The sequence below is a fragment of the Choloepus didactylus genome, chromosome 17 (assembly GCF_015220235.1).
Source record: "Choloepus didactylus isolate mChoDid1 chromosome 17, mChoDid1.pri, whole genome shotgun sequence".
NCBI lineage: Eukaryota > Metazoa > Chordata > Mammalia > Pilosa > Megalonychidae > Choloepus > Choloepus didactylus.
Genome location: NC_051323.1, coordinates 62,684,847 through 62,698,510, shown reverse-complemented (window position 1 = coordinate 62,698,510; position 13,664 = coordinate 62,684,847). Strand labels below are relative to the sequence as shown.

General features: G+C 39.0%; 1 protein-coding gene and 1 pseudogene across 1 annotated transcript in view; one reads left to right on the top strand and one right to left on the bottom strand.

Moving 5' to 3' along the window:
• The window catches only part of UPF3A (UPF3A regulator of nonsense mediated mRNA decay), a 42,674-nt gene that overhangs the window by 17,466 nt on the left and 11,544 nt on the right, over positions 1 to 13,664 (bottom strand). The gene's annotated exons all lie outside the window — the stretch shown is intronic.
• Positions 6,123 to 7,461, top strand: LOC119512007 (annotated as a pseudogene).

Genomic DNA, 13,664 nt, shown 5'->3' with positions numbered 1-13,664 from the left:
AGGGATTTTTAATACATCACTCACAAAGATAGTATAAGAGCAAAAAAAAGTAAAATGAATATAATGCATTAAACTTCCCAATGATTATGAATATCTCTTCACATTTTTGTAGACAGTTTAAATCATTAAATAACATTTATACATTCACTTTGATTCAACACATATTATTGGCATTTCTTCCTTTTCTGCTCCCTAGACAATGATTTTAGACAACATGGACTTGTAATTTCTTATAAATCAGAATGACCAGACATAAAACATTTTAAATTATAGTTTAGTAAGTGACTCCATATGGTCCCATTGATCCAAAAGCCAAAAGGCACCGAATACCAAGGGATGTTTCCACAAACTCTAACCCTCAACTTCCATATCCTGAAAGTCTTTGATCTGGACATTGGGTGCCCATACATACAGCAGGCCTATGGGTACGCAGTCTCTAAAATGGACTAGCTCCAGGAACTATGGGTTATCTGGTTTGTAAAATTTAAGCATGAGGTAGTTTGGATGGCAAATTTAGGACACGGCTGAGAAGGTGGAAGATGATTTAGATCTACTCTACAAGTCTTAAAGAACACAGATTAAACAGGGAAGTGGGGAGAGTTTCTGGATGGACCCAAAGAAATGAGATGGCATTTCCAGAATTCCTAGGATTAGGAAATAACTGGGACCCAGCTGGCCCCCTCAGGAATTATAGAAGAGTCCCTGGGCCTAGGAACCGAGGAATTATGAATATCACAGGCAGAATAATTATGCCTGTGGACATCTTCTAGAGAAAAACTTTTACCAGGCCTTCTCCATTTTCCTTCTGCACTGTGTTAGAACTAGGTTGACTTTCAGAATAGGGAGAGGACCAGCCAGGGCCTCTATTTATGGTGGGTTAACTGTAGTGTAGTAGGGTACACATGCTTGTATTTTCATGACAAACACAAGGGGCTGTGGAAAATCCTGCTTCTTCCCCTGGGATGGCTCCTGGTCTAGCCATTAACTCTAGCCCAGGGCAAGTGCAGCTGACTTGTGAAAATCAGTGATCAGCCATTTCTAAAAGGTAAATCATCCCAAATTAGTACAACTTTGATTTTGCTGAAAGCTCCTGGGGGAACTGCTCTGTACTGATCTGGAGAAGCTGTGGACTTGCCTGGCCAGGAGCAGGGCCAAGACCTTCTTAGATGAGCTCTGGTCCCAGGTGGTTGTGGAAGCTAACACTGAGACTACACTTTGAAATAGAACTTCCACTTGCCTTCCTTCCTCCCCTATCCAATACCTGCCCTATTACCTGCACAAGATTAAAGTGAAGGTTAAATTAGATTCTGTAAAAGAAAGTGCTTTGCAAACCATAAAAGTATATTACTTACCAAACAGAAAATGTGTGACTATATAATATAATACTCATTTAACCAGTAATGATGACTGTTACCACTTACAGAGTACTGCTACATATAAGACACTGTACTATGTGCTTTATACTTATTATCTCCCAACAACCTTTAAGGAAACTTGGAAACTGAGGCTCAGGGAGGCTACGTGGATCTGAACCCAGGTATGCCTGCTCTCAAAACCCTGCATATCCCACTTGCTAACTTATCATCAGAGTACCTGACAATAGAGTCTAATATTTGCATTTTACCCTAATTTCTGAGGCTTGATCATAAGAATCCACTGAGGGCCAAAAGCTAAGAGAAAATGGCATCTACCAAAATTGCCTGATCAAAATTCAAGTTTAAATGGATAGAAACAGGAATCACAGAAAAAAAGCTCTATAGCCTAGTCCAGGGATGAATTAATCGCTCACTTTAAAACAAGTGGATTCAAATTTACTCATTCAGTAAATATTTATCAAGCACCTACTGTGCACCAGGCCCTGAGCGAGGTACGGGGAATACAGAGAGGAAAGGACATGTCCCTACTCCACAGGAGTGCACATGGTTCTGCTGGATGGCATGTGTCTGGCTATAGACCCCCATCTTCAAAGAGGATGTCTCAGAACTGCACCAATGTGACAGAATGCTGTTTTCATTTACCTATCCTGTATAAGGAGGCATTCAAACAAACAACAACAAAAAAAAAGTGAGAAAGAAATGGGGGGTGGGGGAAGGAAAGAAGGCAAGCTCTGTACATAATTTCTAATTTGCTCTTTCTTTTTAACTCTTCTTAAATTTAACATGTCTCAGTTTTGTGCCCAATACTGTTTCTCTCCCCAATACTGTTTCTCTCCTCAGACTTCCCCATGAAGTTATGGCACCACAATCCACTGATCTGCTCAGGTTAACTTGGTTCTTTCTGTTTCTTTGCTTCCCACATACAATCCATCAGTCAGATCTGTAAGTTCTACCTCTGAATATATCCTGAATCTACCAGCCTAATACAAGCAACCTTCACTGCTTTACTGGACTATAGCAAAAGTCTCCTAACCAGTGATCCTGATTCTTCTCTTGGTACACATGATCCATTGAGTATGGAGCAACCAGAGTGATGGGAAAAAATAAATCCAATCATGCTAGTCCCCCTCAAGTCTGATTACCCCTGGAATTGCCCTTCAATAAAATCCAACTTCTTACAATGACCCACCATGACCTCCACGATGTAACCCGCCTACCCTCTCAAATCACTCCGCCCCTTGCCCGTTATGCAATAATCAGACAAACCTTCATTCTGTTCCTTATGGTTCCAAAGCTAGCTCCAGCCTCAGGGCCCTTGCATTTTCATTTCTTCTTTTTCTATCTCTTACCATGGCTGGCTTCTTATCATTCAGGTCTCAGTTCAAATCTCATCTCTTCAGAGGGGTCTTTCACGACCACTCTATCTATCCCATTATCCCATTTCATTTGGTATCAAATCAAATGTGATTGTTATATATTAAGGGTGTTATATTTAAGCCCCATTGCAACCACAATTAAATATATGAAAAATATAAGCAGAAAATGAGAAAAGACTCAAAATGGTACACTACAAAATATCAAGTAAATATGACAGTAGGCATTAACAGAAGAATTGAGGGACAAGAAAGCATAAGATTTACAAAGACCAAATAGCAAAATGGCAGAAGAAAGTCCTACATTATCAGTAGTGACTAAACATAGATTAAACTCTCCAGTCAAAAGGCAGAGGTAGTCAGAATGGTTAAAAAAACAAAGCATGACCCAGCTATCTGCTGTTTACAAGCAACTCACTTTAAATTCAGAGACACAATTAGGTTGAAAGTGAAAAGATGGAAAAAAAAAATCATGAAAATAATAACCAAAGGAGAGTTTGAGTAGCTATACTAATATCAGATAAAATAGACTTTAAGTCAAGAAACTATTATGACAGACAAAGGAGGTCACTATATACAGATAAAGGGATGAATTCAACAAGAAGACATAACAATTATAAATTTATGCACCTAATGACAGAGCCCCAAAATATACTACACAAATACTGAACGATCTGAAGGGAGAAACAGATGGTTCTACCTTAATAGTAGAAGACTTCAATATACCACTTTCAACAATGTACAGAACATCGAGATAGAAGATCAATAAGGAAATTAAAGAATTGAACAATACTATAAACAAACTACACTGAGCAGACATATATAGAAAACTTCACCGAACAGCAGCAGAATACATATTCTTCTCTAGTGCACATGGATCATTCTCTAGGATAGATCATACGTTAGATCAAAAAACAAGTTTCAATAAATTAAAAAATATTGAAATCATACAGTGTACCTTCTGTGATCACAATGGAATGAAGCTAGAAGTCAATAATAGAGGGAGAACTGAAAAATTCAAAAACATAGAAATTAAACGACACAGTCTTAACAAATGGTTTGAAGAAGAAATCACAAGGGAAATTAAGAAATATCCTGAGGCAAGCGAAAAGGAAAATATATAAAACGTATGGATTACAGCAAAGGTAGTGCTGAGAGGGAAATTTATAGCTCTGAATGCTGACATTAAAAAAGAAGAAAGATCTCAAATAAGAGACCTAACCTCACAACTGAAGGATCTAGAAAAAGAAGCACAAACTAAACCCAAAGCAAATAGAAGGAAGGAATAACAAAGATTAGAGTGGAAGTAAATGAAATAGAGAATAAAAAAAATTGAGAGAATCAATGAAATCAAAATAGTGTTTTTGAAAAGATCAATGAAATCAACAAACCTTTAGCTAGACTGACAAAGGAAAAAAGAGAGAGGACACAAGTAACTGAAATCAGTAATGAAAGGGAGACATTGCTACTGACTCCACAGAAATAAAAAGGATACAGTGTACAACTCTAGGCCAACTAACTAGATAACCTAAATGAAATGGACAAATTCTTAAGAGGCACACAAACTACCTGCACTGATTAAGGAAGAAACAGAAGATCTAAACAGACCAATAAAAAGTCAAGTGACTGAATCAGTAATCAAATACCTCCCAACAGAGAAAAGCCAGGACCAGATGGCCTCACTGGTGAATAGTATCAGACTTTCCAAGAAAAATTAACAACAAATCTGCTCAAACTCTTTCAAAAAACTGAAGATGAGGGAACACTTCCTAATTCATTCAATGAAGCCAACATCAATCATCCTGTCACCCAAGCCAGATAATAATACCACAAGAAAAGAAATTACAGAGCAATATTCCTTATGAATATAGATACTAAAATCCTGAACAAATACACCTATTCCAACAGCAGATAAAAGAATTATACACTGTGGTCAAGTGGGATTCATCCCAGGTATGCAAGGGTGGTTCAATATAAGAAAATCAATTAATGCAATACATTACATTAATAGAACAAAGGGGGGAAAACATATGATCATCTTAGTTGATATAGAAAAGACATTTGACAAACCCAGCGTCCTTTCTTGATAAAAACACTTGGAAAACTAGGAAGAGAAGGAAACTTCCTCAACATGATAAAGGGCGTATATGGAAAACTCACATCACAGTCAATGGTGAAAGCCTGAAAGCTTTGCCTCTAAAATCAGGAGAAACTCAAGGATGTACACAGTCAACACTGTCAACATTTCTACTGGATGTTCTAGCCAGGGCAATTAGTCAGGAAAAAGAAATAGGCATCCAAATTGGAAAGGAAGAAATAAAACTTTTCCTATTTGCAGAAGACATGAGCATATATATAGAAATTCTTGAAAATCCACAGCAAAGCTACTAGAGGTAATAAACGAATTCAGCAAAGTGGCAGGACACAAGAGCAACACGCAAAAAATTAGTAGGGTTTCCATACACTAGTAATGAGCAATCTGAGGCAGAAATCAATTTGAAAACTTTCATTTACAATAGCAACTAAAAGAATCAAATATCTAGGAATAAATTAAACCAAGGATATAAAGGATTTTAACATGGAAAAGTACAAAACAATGCTATGAGAAATCAAAGAAGACCTAAATAAATGGAAGGATATTCTGTGTTGATGGGCTGGAAGACTAAATATCATTAAGATGTCAATTACACCCAAAGCAATTTATAGATTCAAATTAATCCCAATCAAAATTCCAACAGGCTTCTTTACAAAAATGGAAAAGCCAATCATCAAATTCATATGGAGGGGAAAGGGGCCCCAAATAAATGAAATCTTGAAATAGAGAATGAAGGTGGAGGCCTCATACATCCCTATTTTAAAATTTACTACAGGAGGCTTTCTGGCCTGAGAGTGGGCCGAGGAGTTTGGTGGCAGCAGTGTCTTGTACTCTGACACTTGGCTGAATTCGTTTATTATCTCTAGTAGCTTTGCTGTGGATTTTCAAGAATTTCTATATATATGCTCATGTCTTCTGCAAATAGGAAAGGTTTTATTTCTTCCCTTCCAATTTGGATATCTGCTATTTCTTTTTCCTAACTGCCCTGGCTAGAAAGTCCAGTAGAAATGCTGACAGTGACGACTGTGAGCATCCTTGTCTTGCTCCTGATCATAAAGGGAAAACTTTCAGCATTTCACCATTGAGTATGATGTGAGTTTTTCATACACACCCCTTATCATGTTGAGGAAGTTTCCTTTTCCTCCCAGTGTTCAAAGTGTTTTTATCAAGAAAGGATACTGGATTTGTCAAGTGTCTTTTCTACATCAATTAAGACGATCATGTGTTTTCTTTGGCTTGTGCCAGGGCTGGTGGAAGCAGCTGCCTGAAAAAAGCACCATGATTTCGGCCGTGCAATTGCTGGATGAGTTGATGGGCCGGGACTGAAACCAGACCCCAGATGAGGAACGCAGCAACGTGTGATGGGACCACAAGAGCAGTAAATACTATAACCCCAGTTTTACAAAGGAAGCTTGAGAGGCTCACCCCAGGTCTCTTGGCAAGTTTGTAAATATTACCCTGTGGTTTTTGTCCTGTGGAATTGTTCACAAATTCTTGTTTTGACCTTGGTCCATATGAAAAATTCATGATGAAAATCTATGAAAACAGTATGAGATCTCGTTTTATGAAAGTTGGCTATGAGAGATTTTTTGTGATACTTACAGAGCCTACTTGCAGAAATAGAACAAAGAATTAGACAAGGCCGTGATCATTTGGCATTATCTCAAAACTAGCAGTCCTCTGGGGCAGCTGGCTCAACAGGCAAGAATGAAGAAAAAATTCAAGTTTTAACTAACAAAACTGATGTACTCAGCATCAGACTGAAGAAATTAGGATCTGAAGGAAAAGTAGAAGCAGCCCAGGGAATGATGAAATTAGGTGAACAGTTAAAAGAAGAGAGAGAATTGCTTAGATCCACAAGCTTGACCACTGAAAGTTTTGCCACCCAAGAAAAACAAATGGAAGTTTGTGAAGTGTGTGGAGGCTTTATGATACTAGGAGATGCACAGTCCCAGGAAGATAACCATTTGATGGAAAAACAACACATAGGCTGTGCCAAAATTTAGCTAGTATAGAAGAACTAAAGGAAAAGTTAAGAAAAAGAACTGAAGATAACTGGTTGTAATGAGCATTTAAAAAAGGAGAAGCAGGAGAAGAAAGAGAAAAATAGCGGAAGAGAGGAAGGGAAGAAAGAGAAAGGAAAAGACCAAGAGAAGAAGAAGAGAAAAACAAAGAGCTTGTGACAGAGAAAGAAGAAAGAGAAGTCGCTCACGAAGTAGGCACTCAAGCCGAACTTCCGACCAAAGATGCATCTGGTCTCGGGACCACAAAAGATCACGAAGTAGAGAAAGAAGGTGAAACAGAAGTAGAGATCAACGAAGAAGCAGCAGCCATTACAGATCAGAAAGAAAACCTAAATCTCGTAGTCAGGATCGAAGAAGATCAAAAAGCTGGGATCGAAAGTCATGTAAGCACAGGAGCAAAAGTCGGGAAAGAGAACAAGACTGAAAATCCAAGGAGAAAGAAAAGAGGGGATCTGATGATTAAAAAAAAAAAAGTAGTGTGAGGTCCAGTAGTCAAGAAAAACAGAGACATAAACACTGAATCGAAGGCAAGTGATACTAAGAATGAGGTCAATGAAGACATTAAATCTGAAGGTGACACTCAGTCCAATTAAAACTGATCTGTTAAGACCTCAGATCAGACAGAGGACTACTGTTTGAAGATTTTTGGAAGAATACTGAAAATGGTATAAAGTGAAGATCAACACAAAAATGGGGTGAAAGAAAGTTACAGTGGCATAGAAAAATTAAAAAGCTCAGTATTCTTTTAAATTAAAAATTAATTCAGGACTGATGTGACCTACCAGACTTCAGAACATGTGTTAATAGCATACATGGCACTGAAAACTTAAGTCCTGTATCATAATTTTTTCCTTTAAGACTTTTTAAGAAATGTTACCCAAACACGTGGCTTGCTCAGTGTTTAATTGCAAGTTTTCATTCTTGGACTTTTAAAACAGGATTAAACATTATTATTTGTGTGAATCAGACTACTCTAGTTTGCTAATGCTGCAGAATGCAAAACACCAGAGATGGATAGGCTTTTATAAAACAGGGGTTTATTTTGCTATACAGTTATAGTCTTAAGGCCACAAAACGTCCAAGGTAACACCTCAACAATCGGGTACCTTCACTGGAGGATGGCCAATGGTGTCCGGAAAACCTCTGCTAGCTAGGAAGGCAGCTGGCGTCTGCTCCAAAGCTCCAGCCTCAAAACAGCTTTCTCCCAGGACGTTCCTCTCCAGCAAGCTTGCTCCTCCTCAAAACGCCACTCATAGCTGCACTCACTTCCCTCTCTGAGTCAGCTCATTTATATAGTTCCACCGATCAAGGCCCACCCCGAATGGGCGGGGCCACGCCTCCATGGGAACATCTCATCAAAATTATCACCCACAGCTGGGTGGGGCACATTCCAAGCAAATCTCACCAGCACCAAAATTTCTGCCCCACACAAGACCACAAAGATAATGGCATTTGGGGGACACAATACACTCAAACCGGCACACAGACTAAGCAGGATTCCATTTTTACAACTCTGTTATACCTAGCCTTTTGATTTAGAAGTGAAAATAAAGTATCTCTGACTTTCTGTTAAAAAAATTTACTACAAAGGTACAGTAATCAAATCAGCATGGTACTGGCATAATGACAGACATATAGACCAAACAAATCAAACTGAGCATTTAGAAATAAACCTTCACATCTACGGCTAATTCACTTTTGACAAGGCGGCCAAGATTACTCAATGAAGAAAGAATAGCTTCTTCAACAAATAGTACTGGGAAAACTGGATATCCATGTGTGCAAGAATGGAGGTGGACTCCTACTTGAGACCTTACACAAAAATTAACTCAAAATGGATCAGAGACCTAATAAGAACTGAAACCATAAAACTCACAGAAGAAAATGTAGGGAAGCATCTTCAAGATCCCATGATAAGCAATGGTTTCTTAAACTCTACACCCAAAGCACAAGCAAAGAAAGAAAAAATAGATAAAAGGGACATCCTCAAAAGTAAAAACTGTGCTTCAAAGGACTTTGTCAGGAAAGTGAAAAGGCAGCTCCACCTTGGAAGAAAACACTTGGAAATCACATATCTGATAAGGGTTTAATATCCGTAATATATAAAGAAATCCTACAACTCAACAATAAAAAGACAAACAACCTAAATAAAAAATGGAAAAAAGACTTGAAGAGACTTTTTTCCAAAGAAGAAATGCAAATGGTAAAAAAACACATGAAAAAGATGCTCAACATCACCAGCTATTACAGAAATGTAAATCAAACCCATGAGATATCATTTCACAGCTACTAGAATGGTCACTATTAAAAAAACAGTAAACCACTGGTGAGAAGGTAAAACCATGCAGCTGCTGTGGAAGACAGTTTGGCGGTTCCTCAGGAAGCTAAGTATAGAATTGCCATATGATCTGGCAATCCCACTGCTAGGTATACACCCAGAAGAACTGAAAGCAGCGATGCAAATAGACATTTGCACACTGATGTTCATAGTAGCATTATTCACAATTGCCAAAAGATGGACATAATCCAAGTGTCCATCAACCAATGAAAGGATAAGCAAAATGTGGTATATACATCCAATGGAATATTATTCAGCAGTAAGAAGGAATGAAGTCCTGATACATATGACAACATGGATGAAACCTGAGGACATTATGTGAAGTGAAATAAACAGATGCAAAAGGACAAACGTATGATCTCATTAATATGAACTAAGTATAATAAGCAAACTCATAATGTTAGAATCTAGAATATAGTTAACCAGGAGATAGAATGGGGGAAGAGAATGAGGAGCTGATGCTTAATTTGTGCAGAATATCTATTTAGGCTGATTGTAAATGTTGGGAAATTGATAGAGGTGATGGTAGCATATCACTGTGAGTATAATTAACAGCACTGAATTAGGTGTGTGAATGTGGAAGAAAGGGATAGATTTAGGTCATGTATGCTACTAGAAGGAAAGCCAGATAATAAAACATGGGACTAGGAGGGAGCAGAAGATGGTGGCATAGAGAGGAGTGGAAGCTAAGTAGTCCCCCTGGAACAACTTAAAAAAAAAAAACAGAAACAACTAGTAAATAATCCAGAATAACTGCGGGGGGACAAACGAGACCTTCCACTCATCATACACCAACCTGAATTGGGAGGAATGCCCAGGATCACAGCATAAAATCTGTAAGTAAAACCTGTGGATCCAAGTCAGGAGACCCCCTCCCTCATAGCACGAGCTGCAAAGCCTCGTGGTGCCAGAGAGAAGCTCTCTCCCAGCAAGCGAATATAGCTCAGCTGAGCTCCAACTGGGGTTTTAAGTAGTGAGTGTGAACTGCTCACTACAGGTATGAATCCCCAAAAAACAGACAGAGGCTTTGGGTGACGACTGACCTTGGAGAGCTGGGGGGTTGCCTTGGACTAGGTCTGAAGGGGACTGTTTCTTTTTCGGCTCAGTGGAGAAAGCCCCAGTCATTTGCAGTTCCCAGGGCTGTGACTCAGAGAAGGGTGGAGATAGCACAAGCAGAGAGAGAGAGACCATTGAAATGCTAATGACCTCTCCCTAGAGGGTCTATCTTCTCTAGGAAGAAAGGGGTGGGGCCCTTTCCATTCAGAACCAGACCCCAGAGCCTGGGGGAACTCGGCCATACCTCCTCACACCAGTCAAGAATTATAGGCTAACAGGCGCCACCTGCTGGGCAGAAAAGCACAGTGACCAGAGGCATCACAGGGTGGAGCAATTTTCTAAGACACACCCTCAGGGAAACCAAATACTGAATATTCCTTCCCTCTGGGGCCTGAGCCTGTTCTGGTCTGGGAAAACCTGATTTGGAAAACCAAGGAAACCATGCCTAGACAACAGAAAATTACAACCTACACTAAGAAAAACAAAGTTATGGTCCAGTCAAAGGAACAAACATACACTTCAACTGAGATACAGGAATTTAAACAACTAATGCTAAATCAATTCAAAAAGTTTAGAGAAGATATTGCAAAAGAGATAGAGGCTGTAAAGGAAGCACTGGACATGTATACAGCAGAAATCAAAAGTTCAAAAAAACAACTAGTAGAATCTATGGAAATGAAAGGCGCAACACAAGAGATGAAAGACACAATGGAAACATACAACAGCAGATCTCAAGAGGCAGAAGAAAACACCCAGGAACTGGAGAACAAAACACCTGAAAGCCTACATGCAAAGGAGCAGATGGAGAAAAGAATGAAAAAATATGAGCAACGTCTCCGGGAACTTAAGGATGAAACAAAGTTCAATAATGTACGTATCATTGGTGTCCCAGAAGGAGAAGAGAAGGGAAAAGGGGCAGAAGCAATAATAGAGGACATAATTAATGAAAATTTCCCATCTCTTATGAAAGACATAAAATTACAGATCCAAGAAGCGCAGCATACTACAAACAGAATAGATCTGAATAGGCCTACACCAAGACACTTAATAATCAAATTATCAAATGTCAAAGACAAAGAGAGAATCCTGAAAGCAGCAAGAGGAAAGCAATCCATCACATACAAAGGAAGCTTAATAGGACTATGTGTGGATCTCTCAGCAGAAACCATGGAGGCAAGAAGGAAGTGGTGTGATATATTTAAGATACTGGAAGAGAAAAAGTGCCAACCAAGAATCCTATATCCAGCAAAGCTGTCCTTCAAATATGAGAGAGAGCTCAAAATATTTTCTGACAAACAGACAATGAGAGACTTTGTGAACAAGACACTTTCCCTACAGGGAATACTAAAGGGAGCACTATAGGGTGATAGAAGACAGAGTGCGTGGTTTGGAACACAATTTTGGGAGACGGTAGCACAACAATGTAAGCACACTGAACAGAGATAACCATGAATACGGTTGAGAGAGGAAGGTTGGGAGCATGTGAGACACCAGAAGAAAGGAGGAAAGATAACACTGGGACTGTATAATTTGGTGAAATCTAGAGTGTTCAACAATTGTGATAAAATGTACAAATATGTTCTTTTACGAGGGAGAACAAGCAAATGTCAACCTTGCAAGGTGTTAAAAATGGGGAAGCATTGGGGGAGGGATGTGATCAACATAAACTACAGACTGTAACTAATAGTATCATTGTATTATGCTTCCTTTAATCTAACAAAGGTGATATACCAAGGTAAATGCAGATAAGAGGGGGGGATAGGGGAGGTATGTTAGACACTTGACATTGGTGGTATTGTCTGATTCTTCACTCTACTTTGATTTAAAGTTATTTTTCCTTTTGCTGCTTCTTAGCTGTCATTTTTTTTCCTCTATCTTTTGCCTCTCTACCTTCTCTGACTCTCCCTCCTGCCTTGTGGAAGAAATGTAGATGCCCTCATATAGACAGTGGTGAAGGTGGTGAACACGTAAATATATGACCATACAGAGAACCATCGATTATTTACTTAGGATGGAATGTATGGTGAGTGAACAAAACCATATTAAAAAAAATGGGTTGATGACAAAACCTCGAGGGCAGTATACTGAGTGAAATAAGCCAGAGACATAAGGACAATTATTGCAGGGTCTCACTGATAGGAATGAATTATAATATGTAAACTCATAGACATAGAAATATAATGTACCAAGATACAGGGCTAGGCTTAAGAAGGGAGCAGTTGCAAAGGAGAGGCTAGGCCTCCCTATGGTTGTGCCTAAGAGCCTCCTCCCGAATGCCTCTTTGTTGCTCAGATGTGGCCCTGTCTCTCTAGCTAAGCCAACTTGAAAGGTGAAATCACTGCCCTCCCCCCTAAGTGGGATCAGACACCCAGGGGAGTGAATCTCCCTGGCAACGTGGAATATGACTCCCGGGGAGGAATGTAGACCTGGCATCGTGGGACGGAGAACATCTTCTTGACCAAAAGGGGGATGTGAAAGGAAATGAAATAAGCTTCAGTGGCAGAGAGATTCCAAAAGGAGCCGAGAGGTCACTCTGGTGGGCACTCTTACGCACACTTTAGACAACCCTTTTTAGGTTCTAAAGAATTGGGGTAGCTGGTGGTGGATACCTGAAACTATCAAACTACAACCCAGAACCCATGAATCTGGAAGACAGTTGTATAAAAATGTAGCTTATGAGGGGTGACAATGGGATTGGGAAAGCCATAAGGACCACACTCCACTTTGTCTAGTTTATGGATGGATGAGTAGAAAAATAGGGGAAGGAAACAAACAGACAAAGGTACCCAGTGTTCTTTTTTACTTCAATTGCTCTTTTTCACTCTAATTATTATTCTTGTTATTTTTGGGTGTGTGCTAATGAACGTGTCAGGGATTGATTTGGGTGATGAATGTACCACTATGTAATGGTACTGTAAACAATCGAAAGTACGATTTGTTTTGTATGACTGCGTGGTATGTGAATATATCTCAATAAAATGAAGATTAAAAAAAAAAAAAAAAGAAGGGAGCAGTTGCTTAGTATGAGCAGAATGTTCAACTAGGATGAACTTAAATGTTTGGAAATGAACAGACGTGTCGGTAGCAAGATGTGTGGTAACAGTGGAGAATGACATGTGAATGAGGTGGAAAGGGGAAGCTCAGAGTCATATATGTCACCAGAAGGAAAGTTGGAGATCAAAAGATGGGAATGTACAAAACTCAATCCTATGGTGGGCAATGTCGATGATTAACTGTACAAATATTAGAAATTGTTTCCATGAACCAGAACAAATGTATGACAATACAATCAGAAGTTAATAATAGAGGGATATATAGGGAAGAAATATATACCTATTGCAAACTATATACTACAGTTAGTATTTCAACATTTTTTCATAAACATTAACAAATGTACTATAC